We start from the raw sequence: 13,782 nt of genomic DNA, 5'->3' as shown, positions 1-13,782 counted from the left end.
CAATATTTTTTCAGAGGTAGATGCAGAAAAAAATATATTCAGTTTGCAACCTGATGGAGGTCAGTATAGATGGACTAATACAACAAGTCCCACACACAGCTAGAAGCCCAATATTTTTTCAGAGGTAAATGCAGAAAAAAATATATTCAGTTTGCAACCTGATGGAGGTCAGTATAGATGGACTAATACAACAAGTCCCACACACAGCTAGAAGCCCAATATTTTTTCAGAGGTAGATGCAGAAAAAAATATATTCAGTTTGCAACCTGATGGAGGTCAGTATAGATGGACTAATACAACAAGTCCCACACACAGCTAGAAGCCCAATATTTTTTCAGAGGTACTGTAGATGCAGATAAAAATTATTTTTAATTTGCAACCTGATGGAGGTCAGTATAGATGGACTAATAGAGAAAGTCCGACACACTGCTAGAAGGCCAAATATTTTTTCAGAGCTAGATGCAGAAAAAAATTAGATTCAGTTTGCAACCTGATGGAGGTCAGTATAGATGGACTAATAGAATGATGCTATGCCCAAAAGATTTTACTTCACAAGGTGCAGTAAAAAAATTGGTATTCTATACACAGGTGGTATATCTTGCAACACAGATAGGCTACTCCACTGACTAACACACTCTGCAATAGGCCAAAAAGGATTAGCTTTGCTAGATTCAGCCAAATGCTGTGAAAAAAACTTGCACAGCACTGGCACAGACCTGCCTGGCAAAAACTGATAGGAACTGATGTAACCTAGTCCTGAAAAGGACTCCAATTACAATTAGTCTTTACTCCCACAATCTATCTATTTAAGAGCACAGACCTCCCTGATAAAAGTCGTAGGAAATGCTGTAACCTAGTCCTTAAAAGGACTGCAGTCACAACTATTCCCTACTCCCAAGCTATCTGTATATTTGTGCGAAAATTGGCTTGAAATTAACAAGGTATAGCGCACACAGCAACAGCGGTGCCGTCTAACACGCAGCTGCAGCAGTGAGAAAATGGTGGCGACGGGGAAAATGGCTTGGTCTTATAGGGCAAGGACATGTGACATACACTGCCAATGACACATGCCCTTGCTTGTGTGAAAAAAAGCACTTCGCTCCGTGTGTGCGCTGCTGATAGGCTGACAGATTGCACCTCCCCACTGCAAATGCGGGAAAGAGAAAAAAAAATGGAGATCTTCATTGTTCCTGCAGAGATCCATCCCCTGCCCCTCCCCCCACCCCGCTGTACACTCAAACTGCGTATTAACATTAATTTTCATCATTACTGAGAAAAAATCCAGTTATGATTTTGGTGCACGAACAGTTATCGAACATAACCTCGAACAGCCGAATTTTTCTCAAATTGTTCGTGTTTGCCGAACGGCTCGAACACCGCCCAAAACAGCTCAAATTTGAGATTGGCGAACAGTTCGAGGAGAACAACGCTCATCTCTAATCATGATCATGAATAATCCCTTTAATCTTCCAGCTCTCTCATAAAAATGAAAATAGTAAAACAGGAGGAGGATTCAACCATAGCATTTGCCAGGGCACAGCAAGATTGAGGCGAAGAAGAAATCCTGACATCTCAATGCAACACATCTTACCAACCCATAACAGCTCTCTTTCACCTCTCAACACCTCTCCTGCTACTGTGCTCTACCCTATGCAGTAATACATTTATGACGTCTTCACATCAAGGGAATGTTTCTTTCCCATTTGTTAAAAGTGTCATTATCATGATGAGCAGCTCTGGCTGGATTTGACCTCATATTAATGAGGTAATAGTAATGCAGCCTTGGCTCAGCCAATACAGTGATATGAAAAAGTTTGGGCACCCCTATTAATCTTAAGCTTATTGTTTTATAAAAATTGGTGTTTTTGCAACAGCTATTTCAGTTTGATATATGTAATAACTGTTGAACACAGTAATGTTTCTGCCTTGAAATGAGGTTTATTGTACTAACAGAAAATGTGCAATCTGCATTCAAACAAAATTCAGTTAAGTTTCATGGTCGCCGAGCATGGACAGCCCTCTTCAAATGATCCCACAGATGTTCAGGTCTGGGGACTGGGATGGCCATTCCAGAACATTGTAATTGTTCCTCTGCATGAATGCCTGAGTAGATTTGGAGCGGTGTTTTGGATCATTGTCTTGCTGAAAGATCCATCCCCTGCGTAACTTCAACTTTATCACTGATTCTTGAACATTATTGTCAAGAATCTGCTGATACTGAGTGGAATCCATGCGTCCCTCAACTTTAACAAGATTCCCGGTGCCGGCATTGGCCACACAGCCCCAAAGCATGATGGAACCTCCACCAAATTTTACTGTGGGTAGCAAGTGTTTTTCTTGGAATGCTGTGTTTTTTTGCCACCATGCATAACGCCTGTTTGTATGACCAAACAACTCAATCTTGGTTTCATCAGTCCACAGGACCTTCTTCCAAAAAGAAATTGGCTTCTCCAAATGTGCTTTTGCATACCTCAGCCGACTCTGTTTGTGGCGTGCTTGCAGAAAAGGCTTCTTTCGCATCACTCTCCCATACAGCTTCTCCTTGTGCAAAGTGCGTTGTATAGTTGACCGATGCACAGTGACACCATCTGCAGCAAGTTGATGCTGCAGCTCTCTGGAGGTGGTCTGAGGATTGTCCTTGACTGATCTCACCATTCTTCTTCTCTGCCTTTCTGATGTTTTTCTTGGCCTGCCACTTCTGGCCTTAACAAGAACTGTCCCTGTGTTCTTCCATTTCCTTACTATGTTCCTTACAGTGGAAACTGACAGGTTAAATCTCTGAGACAGCTTTTTGTATTCTTCCCCTGAACAACTATGTTGAATAATCTTTGTTTTCAGATCATTTGACAGTTGTTTTGAGGAGCCCATGATGCCACTCTTCAGAGGAGATTCAAACAGGAGAACAACTTGCAAGTGGCCACTTTAAGTAGCTTTTCTCATGATTGCATACACCTGGCTATGAAGTTCAAAGCTCAATGAGGTTACAAAACCAAAAAAAAGTGCTTTAGTAAGTCAGTAAAAAGTAGGTAGGAGTATTTAAAACAAGAAAATGATAAGGGTGCCCATACTTATGCACCTGTCAAATTTTGTTTGAATGCAGATTGCACATTTTCTGTTAGTACAATAAACCTCATTTCAAGGCAGGAACATTACTGTGTCCAACAGTTATTACATATATCAAACTGAAATAGCTGTTGCAAAAACACCAATTTTTATAAAACATTAAGCTTAAGATTAATAGGGGTGCCCAAACTTTTTCATATAACTGTATATGCTTCTGTCCCTTATATCTGTAGATTTGATGTAGAGCAGCTTTATCACATGTCAATTATAGTAATACATTTGTGGCCGCCATAGCATCTGGAGTAGGTGCAGGTATTAGGTGCATTGTTGAGGCCTACTGCGCCCTCTGATTTTCATCACTGATTCCAACATATTTTGGCAGTAGAAGAAGAAAGACTCATATTAACTGGGGGATCAGGGCTAAATTTCTCAGCAGAAGAACACTGTAGGAGTCACTATAAAGCAGCAAGGAAACATCCACTAGCTCTGCATAGGGACCCTATATAGATACCGCTTGTGCTGAAGTTTGGGGGTGTATATGCCGCGATCACTAAAATTAGCAACTATAAAAATTAAATGGGTTGGCTCCCTAACTATTGTCACCAACCTTCAACATAGGTGATAAGTGTATCACCCCCACACATAACATGAACATGGGTCCCATGACTCCTGTTTGAATGAAGCAATGCTCACACATACGTGATGCTAGTATTAAGTAGCATTCTGATTCTCTGCTTCAAATTATGCTCAACACCAGCAAGGTGTCTATCATCTCATCTACTAATACTTACTTCAAAGCTACAACCAGCATTATTTTCAAGCTCAGTATTTCTTACTTGTTGTCAATCACTCAGCAAGCACATTACCATTTTCTTGCAACTGTTATCAGTCCTGTTCATACCTAGCCTCTGAAATCAAGTTAATGCATCATTTCAAGTGTGTTTCCAGTTTGCCTATACTCCACTGCTATCCTTTTTTTACTTATTTCCTTGCTACAAGTCCCAGTTTGCATTCATCCCTGCTATTAACCATGGTCCTGCTGGAAGATGCCAGTCTACATTTACTCTTTCATTCCTGTGATTAACTGCTTCCTTGCTGGAAGATACTGGATTGCATATACATCTCTGTATTCCTGTGATTTACTGCATCCCTGCTTCAAGATACCATTTTCCAATACAGTTACTATTGCCGTGTGTACTTGCACATGTGCCTCAGCTTCATCTGGTGCTACCTGATCTGCTTGTTTGACTGCTGTCCTGTATACCCTGCTGTCCTGGTTGTTACTCATCCATGTCTTTTTTTCAATACATGCATTACTGCACCATTTCATCCAGTGCCTGAGGCTGACCCAAACCTATGGCTTAGAGAGTACACCTCACCAGTCCTTAACCCATATATTTATCACTTATACTGAATATAGATGATAAATGCAGTTAATAGGCCAAACACTACATTTGCCCTATAAACCTGACAAAACCTCTTAAATAACTTAATTCCATAAGATACCTTCACAGTTAGCTTCGAGACTTTACCTAGTCGTGACACAATATTATAAATTTACTCAACGTCTATGCAGGGTATTGCAGTTCAGTATAAGAAAAATAGCCTCAAACAACCATAAAAATATATTCAGAAATTAATCAGTACAGGATGGTAGACCTAGTACAGATAAACAGTATTTGGTCACATTTATAGTAACCATGGTTCAGTATATTGATGTCTTATTCTGATGACATGTAATATCCAAATAACCAATGTGAAGGAAATATATAATCTATAAGGGAAAAGTATAACAGCAGTAGAGTTATATTTAGATGACAAAAGGGTGACACTGGATATACCAGTATTGTAAGCATAAAAGAGCTTATGCTGGAGGTGTCAAACATGACCCTGAACTTCAAAGCATATGGTCTCTAATTAGGCATTTCCTATTCACTGTATAGAGAGGAGTGGGCGGAGACACCAGATATTTGAAATGCAAGACCCTTAGCTCACTGTCCAGTCACCAAACAGCAATTTTTGAATAGTCCAATCAGGTGATCCTGGAAATATGAGCCTATGGTCAAGACTATAAAAGGCTTGGTGGCACAAAAGAAGTTGTTCATATGTGATGGATGCGTATGCTGGTGTGATCCATAATTCATTTCTCCTTCCCTCAAGGAAAGAGAAGGCAACTGTTGATGGAAATGTTTAGGTATATCTGTTATTTATCCCTTTTTATTTTACAACTGTTTTGCACATTTGCGTGTCGTTTTATTTTTACTTTTTTATATCTTTTATTGTAAGCACTGTATATTTTTATATTAAAGCTTAAAATCTTTAATACATTTAATCCTTGTATGCTCTAAAGAATCCATAGCTTTTCAGATAGTGTGTGACCTTTTGATTGTCTAACAGTAACATACAATCCTGCTCATCGTTATTCGCACCAATGAACTTTAAGTACATAATGTGGAATATCTCCTGAAAAAAACGAATCAAGTGAAACAGTTTTTTGTATAGAGCACTCGTGTTAAACACACAAGAGCAAATGATAAACAATCATTTAAAACCAAAAACAATGGGAGGGAAAAATAGAAAAACTTAAAGCTTCTGTGACGTTGGCATTCTTTACATTAATTTAGTATGGAAACACATTTTGACTCGCTTGTGGTAAATCACAAAAGAGATTCTCCTGTGATTGTCGGTGCCCATGTGACATGAATTAGCCAATGAATGATGACTTAACTGTTTTAAAAAGTCACATGGTAGACCCTGTTCCTTTGACACAATGGTGAAGACAAAGGAGCTGTATGAGGACATCAGAACTGCTATTATTATCAAACACAAGACTTCCAAAGGGTATAAGGCCATCTCCAAAGACCTTGGTATCCCAGTTTCAACAGTGCACAATGTTATAAAGAAGTTTGTCAAGCATGGAACCATCAAGAACCTCCCTGGACGTGGGGAAAGGAGGAAAATTGACAAGAGATGTCTTCGAAGGTTGGTGCGAATGGTGGAAAAAACACCACGTCAAACAACCAAAGACCTGAAGGCCAACCTGGAACAGTCTGGTTTCTACAAGTACCATACGCCGCACACTAAACCGAGCATAGCTTTATAGGCGAAGGCCAAGGAAGAAACCATTGCTGAAGAAAGGACATAAAAAGGAACAACTGATCTTTGCCAAAGAGTACATTGACAAACCACAATCCTTCTGAGAAAATGTTCTGTGGGCAGTTGAAACAAAAATAGAGCTTTTTGTCAATGCAAAGCAACAGTTTGTTTATAGACGGCGCAATGAAGCTTATAAGGAAAAGAACACCTTACCAACAGTTAAGCATGGTGGAGGATCCATAATGCTGTGGAGTTGCTTTGCTGCGTCTGGTACTGGAGGGGTTGACCGTATCACAGGAATCATGAAATCAGAGAATTATCAATCGATTTTAGAGCGAAATGTTTGCCCAGTGAAAGAAAACCTTGTTTGAGTCAAAGATCATGGATCCTCCAACAGGACAATGACCCAAAACACACATCCAAAAGTACACAGGAATGGTTGAAAAAGAAAAAAATGGACTGTTTTTAAATAGCCAGCAATGAGTCCTGACCTCAATCCCATTGAAAATCTTTGGGGTGAGCTGAAATCTGCCATTGGGAAAAAGAACCCTGCAAACATTCAAGAGCTTGAACAAACTGCAAAGGAAGAGTGGAAGAAAATTCCAGCTGAGAAGTGTAAGAAGTTTATTGATGGCTAGAAAAAACATTTAGTGGCTGTCAGCAATGCTAAAGGGAGTGCAACCAAGTATTAATTAGGGGTGCCTTTGTTGCTGCACATGCTGTTTATTCTGTTTCTTCTTTGAAATTGCAACATGAAAGTTGAAAAACAATGTTTTATTGTTGTATTACTTTGGACCACTAATTAAAAAATCCATCCTGAGGATATAACTTTGGTACATTTCCTTTTATTTCTGAAGATATTGTACACAGTCTATAAACAAATGAAGGGGTGTCAGTAATGATGAGCTTCACTGCATTTTGGGGACTCGCCACCCGTGTGTTTGATGGGTGGTGGCAGCAGAGTTAAGAAATCGGGGTGTGATTTATGCTCACTTTATAGCCTAAAACAGAGGTTGAGAGCTGGATTGAGTGAGTGGAGATAAATTAACCCTTGAAGGCGCACCCCATGTCACATGCTGAGAAGTGTGTGCATGACAACCACCATTACAATGCACCTTTTAACAATCATTACCCCATTTACAGACTATTATGTACTGTCTGTGCTTTATCCAATGAGATTTAAGAATGTTTTCGATATGCAACACTTGTACAAATGAGTATACTGATGCTCAATGTCCATCAGAAATGCTCAGGGCTGTAATCTGTGAAAAATACACTATTTGTGAGGAAGCAGTTGGAAGCCATCCAGGCAGTACAACTGGGTTACGATGATAAACAAGACATGCACGACTCAGCTTCTTGGCTCACACTAGCTTAATGTGTACTATGGTGTGCCAACTAGCCAAACAAATGTCTAAGACTGTATTTTTGTTTTGCATTGCTTTTTTATTGGGGTTGTGCGCTGTAGTATTTTGCTGCTTTTGTTAGGAAGCATTGAAAGAAGCTCTATTGAATCGTACAGTCCTCACCGTCAGACAAGATATTTCACTCTGAGAACAGTTCCATTCATTCCCATCCAAAACATTGAGAACATTTTGACAAGATATTCCACTTAACATCAAATACTTTATATATCTGAGACATACACGTCTAAATTCCAAATTCTATAAAATATTTTTTTGCAATTGAGTTAATTGAATGATGTTAAAACTCTTTTTGTATCTCAATTCCTAACATTTTTAAAAATCTTTTCATCCTGTCAATGAATGGAAATATTCTTGTTCACATTCAAAGGATGAAAAATTGTCTAGATTATGTCCTAATGAAACAATTGCAGTACTCATTAGAATAGTTGTGCACGTTGGTCAAAAGGACAAAATCAGAACTTTTTAGTTTTCAGCTTAAGGAGCTGATTCATCAAACAGTTTGGACTGGAAATTTAGCATAAAATTGAAATGTCACAAAACTTTTGGCTTTTTAACATCACTACTTCCATCTTTCTGAAAAGAGTGTGGAGCATATCAGGAGGGCAAGATTATCAAATTCATCATAATTTACACCACAAAAGTCTCACAAATGAATACAGAAATGCACTGTAATCTATGACTGGAGTACATTTCTAACACTGCAGCTGAAAGATTCCTTTTAAAGGGAACCTGTCACCAGAAATAATGCTGTTAACCTGCAGACATGTGGTTAATCTGCAGGTTAACAGCATTATTATGCTGCCCAGTGCCTGCACGCAGCCGAATGCAGCGGGGAGAAAATTAACTTTATTATCCCTGGTAGCATTGGGTTTCAGTCATGGGGACGGGAGCTGCGCCGGTTCAGTCACTGCTCTGAGTATTCAGATCAGCGGCTGTAACCACGCCCCTGACCCTGACTGACAACTGAGCCCCAATGTAGAGGGAGTGTCAGTCAGGGCAGGGGGTGTGGTTACAGCCACCAATCTGTATACTCAGAGCTGTGACTGAACCCGCAGGACCCCACCCCAGTGACTGAAACCCAATGCTGCCGGGGAGAATAAAGTTAATTTCCTACCCGCTGCATTTGGCTGCGTGCAGGCGCCAGGCAGCATAATAACGCTGTTAATTTGCAGTTTAACCGCATATCTGTCGGTTAACAGCGTTATTTCTGGTGACAGGTTCCCTTTAATGAATTTTGCAGATCTTTTTACAACACACACTGAATCAAAACTGACATAAAAACTTAAGTCTTGATGAATCGACCGCAGAATTTGTAAGGAATTAATGAAAAAAGTTGTCATTTTGTGCTACTTATCTCAAGGTAAGGAAGGATGTATCTGTATGTAAAATTTCAACACAACTGCTTTTCCTTTGAACACACAAATGCTAATTAACTTTTCAGTTACTGATAAACAAATATCTTCAAAGAGAACATTATACAAATTATTTCAATCAGCTGATAATTATGGTACATGAAACAAACACATAAAACATTTCTTCTGTAATGATAAAAAGGCAGGCTTGATAAAATTGATTAGATATAATGACTGCTCCTACAAAGAATTTAACATTCTTTTAACATAGACAGAGAATCTAACTTTGATTTCTGCCTTGATAATGTCTGTTATTTATTTATTTTACTCACTTATATAGCGCCATTAATTCCACAGCGCTTTACAGACATTATGGGCACTGTCCCCATTGGGGCTCACAATCTAAATTCCCTATCAGTATGTCTTTGGAGTGTGGGAGCAAACCGGAGAACCTGTAAAAAACCCATGCAAACACGGGGAGAACATACAAACTCCTTGCATATATTGTCCTTGGTGGGATTTGAACCCAGAACTCCAGTGCTGCAAGGCTGCAGTGCTAACCACTGAGCCACCATGCTGCCCTATGAGTATATTATTTACAACAAATTACATAGCCACCAGCAGCACACCTAAAAATACTATAGGTTAGATATAAAACTAGAAACGTAAAATAAAAATAAAACCCAAACAAGTCTTTTGCAGGCAGAAAGTAAACTACTGCCTTAAAGGGAACCTACCACCATGAAAATACAGCTCAATCTGCAGGCACCATGTTATAGAGCAGGGGGAGCTTAGCAGACTGATATATAAATTTGTGAGAAATTATTCAGTATAATCTGTGTTCTAATCATTTAAACTTTTGATCTTTCTGAGACTTTCAGTTCAGTGGGCGGTCCTCTCAGTTACTGACAGCTATCTATGCACACTTATACAAAGAAAGCTGTCAATCACTGATAGGACCGCCCACTGGACTGGAAATCCCAAAAGAGCAGAGGATTCAATGATTAAGTCACAAGTTATAATGAGACTTTTCTCAGAAAACTATACATCAACCTGCTCAACTCCCCCTGCTCTATAACATGGTGCTCAGCGGACTGTATCACACAGGATGGGATTAGATATGCAGTATCAAATGTATGTTATGTGTGACACGGCTCCATCCACTTTTATGGGAGCAGTGGTGTAATGTGTGACCTCACTCTGTCCTCTTCTATAAGAGCAGTGGTGTAATGTGTGACTTCACTCTGTCCGCTTTTATGAGAGCAGTGGTAAAATGTGTGACACCGCTCCATCCACTTCTATGAGAGCAGTGGTGTAATGTGTAACCCCACTCTGTCCACTTCTATGGGAGCCATCGTCTAATGTGTGACACCGCTCTATCCACTTCTAGGGGAGTAGTGGTGTAATATGTGACACTGGTCCATCCACTTCTATGGGTGCAGTGGTGTAATGTGCAACCTTGCTCTGTCCAGTTCTATGGAAGCAGTGTTGTAATGTGTGACACCTCTCCGTCCACTTCTAGGGGAGCAGTGGTGTTATGTGTTACATAGCTCCGTCCACTTCTAGGGGTGCAGTGGGGTAATTTGTGACACCGCTCTGTCCAAGTCTAGGGAAGCAGTGATATAATGTGTAACACTGCTTCATCCACTTCTAGAGGAACAGTGGTGTACTGTGATGGATATTAGATACACATCTCTGGAGCTTATCACGCATGATAAGCATTAGATACACGGCTCTGAGTCGTATTACGCATGATGGGCATTAAATAGATGGCTCTGGGATGTTTCATGCTTGAAAGGCATTAGATATGCGGTTCTGGAGCATATCACTCATGATGGGCATTAGATACACAGCTCTGGGATGTATCACGCATGATGGGCATTAGATGCATGGCTCTGGGGCCTATCACACATTAGGGTCATTAGATACATGGCACTGGGGCATATCATGCATGATGGACATTATACACAACTCTGGGGTGTATCACGCATGATGGTCATTAGATACATGGCTCTGGGGTGTATCATGCATTATGGGCATTTGATACATGGCTCTAGGGCATATCATGCATGATGGGCATTAGATACATGTCTTTGGGGTTATCATGCATGATCAGCATTAGATACACATTTCTGGGATGTATCACACATGATGGGCATTGGATACAGTACATGGCTCTGGGCCATATCACACATGATGAGCATGAGATACATGGCTATGGGGTGTTTTACATATGATGGGCTTTAGATGCATGGCTCTGGGGTGTATCATGCATGATGGACATTAGATACATGGCTCCAGGGTGTATCACGCATGATATATATTAGATACATGGTAATGGGGCATATGTTGCATAATGGGCATTAGACATATGATGAGCATTAGATTCACCAATCTGGGGTCTATCATGCATGATGGGCATTACATGCAGGGCTCTTGGGCTTATCACACATGATGGGCATTAGACATATGGCTCTGGAGCGTATTACACATGAGGGGCATTAGATACATGGTTCTGGGGCATATCACGCATAATGGGCATTAGATACATGGCTCTGGCGTGTATAAGGATGTTTTTTTAAGCTGTGGGCATAAAAAAATAGTGCTCATCTCTTCCCACAGCCCAAGGGGTATGCCCAGGTCACAGCTGGAGACAGCCACAATGCAGGAAATGCGGTCGGGCATCGACCACAGTCTCCTATATACAGTGGCTGCAGTTTTTGAGGTGTGTAAGTGTTCGTGATCAGCAAATGCAAATGGCAGCCCCCAATGGCTGAAGAAAAAATTAATAAACAAAAAAGAGTTAAAGGGAACATGTCACCAGGTTTTTCCCATATGAGGTAAGGGCAGTACCTGTAAGCCCTCATATATAGCATTCTAATATGCTGTATATATGCCTCCAATCTGACCTGCAAGACAAGAAAAACACCTTTTATTATACTCACCTACAAGGTGGTCTGGTCCAATGGGCGTCGCTGGTCTTGATCTGGCGCCTCCTATGTCATCCACACAGTGTCCAGCATAGCGCTCCTGCACAGGCATACTTCTCTATGCCCTGTTGAGGGCAGAGCAAAGTACTGCAGTGCACATGTACAGAAAAAGGCCAAAGAGTGCCAATGCATGTGCACTGCAGTACTTTACTCTACCCTCGACAGGGCAGAGAGAAGTACGCTTGCACAGCAGCACGATCCCGGACACTGTGTGGATGACATAGCATGCGTTATCAACACGAAGCAGTGGAGGAGGACAGCGATGGCAAAGAGAGTAGGGGCCAAATCAAAACCAGAGACGCCCTTTGGACCGGACCACCCCGTAGGTGAGTTTTTTTTACTTATCTTGCAGGCCAGATTTGGGGCATATATATGTGGCGCCCCTGCGGGTTCAGTCGCCACAGAGGTACTGAATCTCACCCAGAGGTGTGGTATCTCACTCTCGGGTAAGGATAGAGTGCTGCCCGGGTCCCTAACACCTGCATCCAACATTACACTACTCCAGACCAGCAGAAAGGGCAAGATGCGTCACTCTCCTGCTGAGCCCTGGCTGGAGTGGGGGGAACCAAAGTAGAGGGAACCATGTAGTGGGTGTGGGTGGAGGAAGTAGTTCAGGGGAGCTCAGTAAGAAGCGATATAAAAGAGAGGGTGGAACATTCTAGAGGGAGTCTGAGGAGATTGAGTAAGAGGAAGAGTTGGGAGCAGGAGCTCTGCAGGAGCTCAGCTCAGGGAAGCGCGGGTATGAGTGAGGAGGCACAGGAGAAGGAGAGGAGGAAGGAATGGGAGCAGAGGGAAGGCTCCAGGAGTGAAGAAGGGATCCCAGGGGTACGGGCAGTGCTGGAGGCCACCCGTACACCTGAATCTACCAGGCGGTGGAGGGATCGAGCCGCAGAGGGGACCGGCCCCTAACTAGTGAGAATTACAAAGTTCAACTAGAAACCGGAGGCTTCTGTACTTTCAGGGTGCAGTTGCCACATCCGCACTCAAGTTGCAAAAAAGGTAACCACATAGGATCCAGGGAACTCCAGGTTTCCCAGAAAGATCCGAGGATACCGACTTGGGACACTGTTTGCGAGGCACAGGGCAAGAAGGGTGAGAGCCAGTGCAGGAAGACGGCTGAGAAGGGCATATAGAATGGGGTCCTGTCAGGCACTCTTGAAATACCTGAGGGATTGCTGAACCCCTGCCCGGTGAACGCAGCACGACGGGGGAAGTTATGATCTGCAGTTGTAACCAGGAGCAAAGTGAGAACTGTGAGTAAATCCAGAAGACTGCACCCCACTGTCTCTGTGAATTATTACTGCTGCGCCATCACCCCCTGCACTACACTGCACCACAACCGCTACCTCAACATCTATTACATCTCAGCACAGCCCTGGGGCTTAGCTCTGCCTGTGGAGAGCTGAACCAACTCTGCTGCATTAGCAACAGCTCCAGAAGATCTGCTCCGCAGTGGCGGCTCTGTATAGCCGCATACCACAGGTGGTGTCATGAACATTAAACATAAAAACTATAATCCTTTTCTATAAATCCCCTTTTATTGACCGCCCTGGGTCACGGACTGGGTCACCGCCACTGTGACATCTCCCCTAGCAACGACCGGCCCAGTACCGAGTACCCCACGGCCCAGGGGGCGCGTCATATACAGCATATTAGAAGGTGGAATATGAGGGCTTACAGGTACTGGCGTTAGCTCATATGGGAAAAACCTGGTGACAGGTTTCCCTTAAAGTAGTGCATTTAATTTTCTATTAAAAATAATTTAATATATAATCAATAATTATTACTACAAAACTAAAATTTGCAGCAGCTTCCTTTCCAGATCTTCTGCTGGCAGCTCCCTTTGCAATTGCC

At 41.8% G+C, this 13,782-nt stretch overlaps 1 protein-coding gene across 2 annotated transcripts in view; it reads right to left on the bottom strand.

Annotated features, from left to right (window-relative positions):
- PDGFC (platelet derived growth factor C) overlaps positions 1–13,782 on the bottom strand; it is a 388,567-nt gene that overhangs the window by 51,156 nt on the left and 323,629 nt on the right. The window lies entirely within an intron of this gene.

Source organism: Phyllobates terribilis, unplaced genomic scaffold (assembly GCF_046119375.1).
Source record: "Phyllobates terribilis strain yellow unplaced genomic scaffold, ASM4611937v1 Scaffold_1__5_contigs__length_1240528914, whole genome shotgun sequence".
Taxonomy (NCBI): domain Eukaryota; kingdom Metazoa; phylum Chordata; class Amphibia; order Anura; family Dendrobatidae; genus Phyllobates; species Phyllobates terribilis.
The sequence above is the reverse complement of the archived record's forward strand: the minus strand, read 5'-3'. Positions and strand labels throughout refer to the sequence as shown.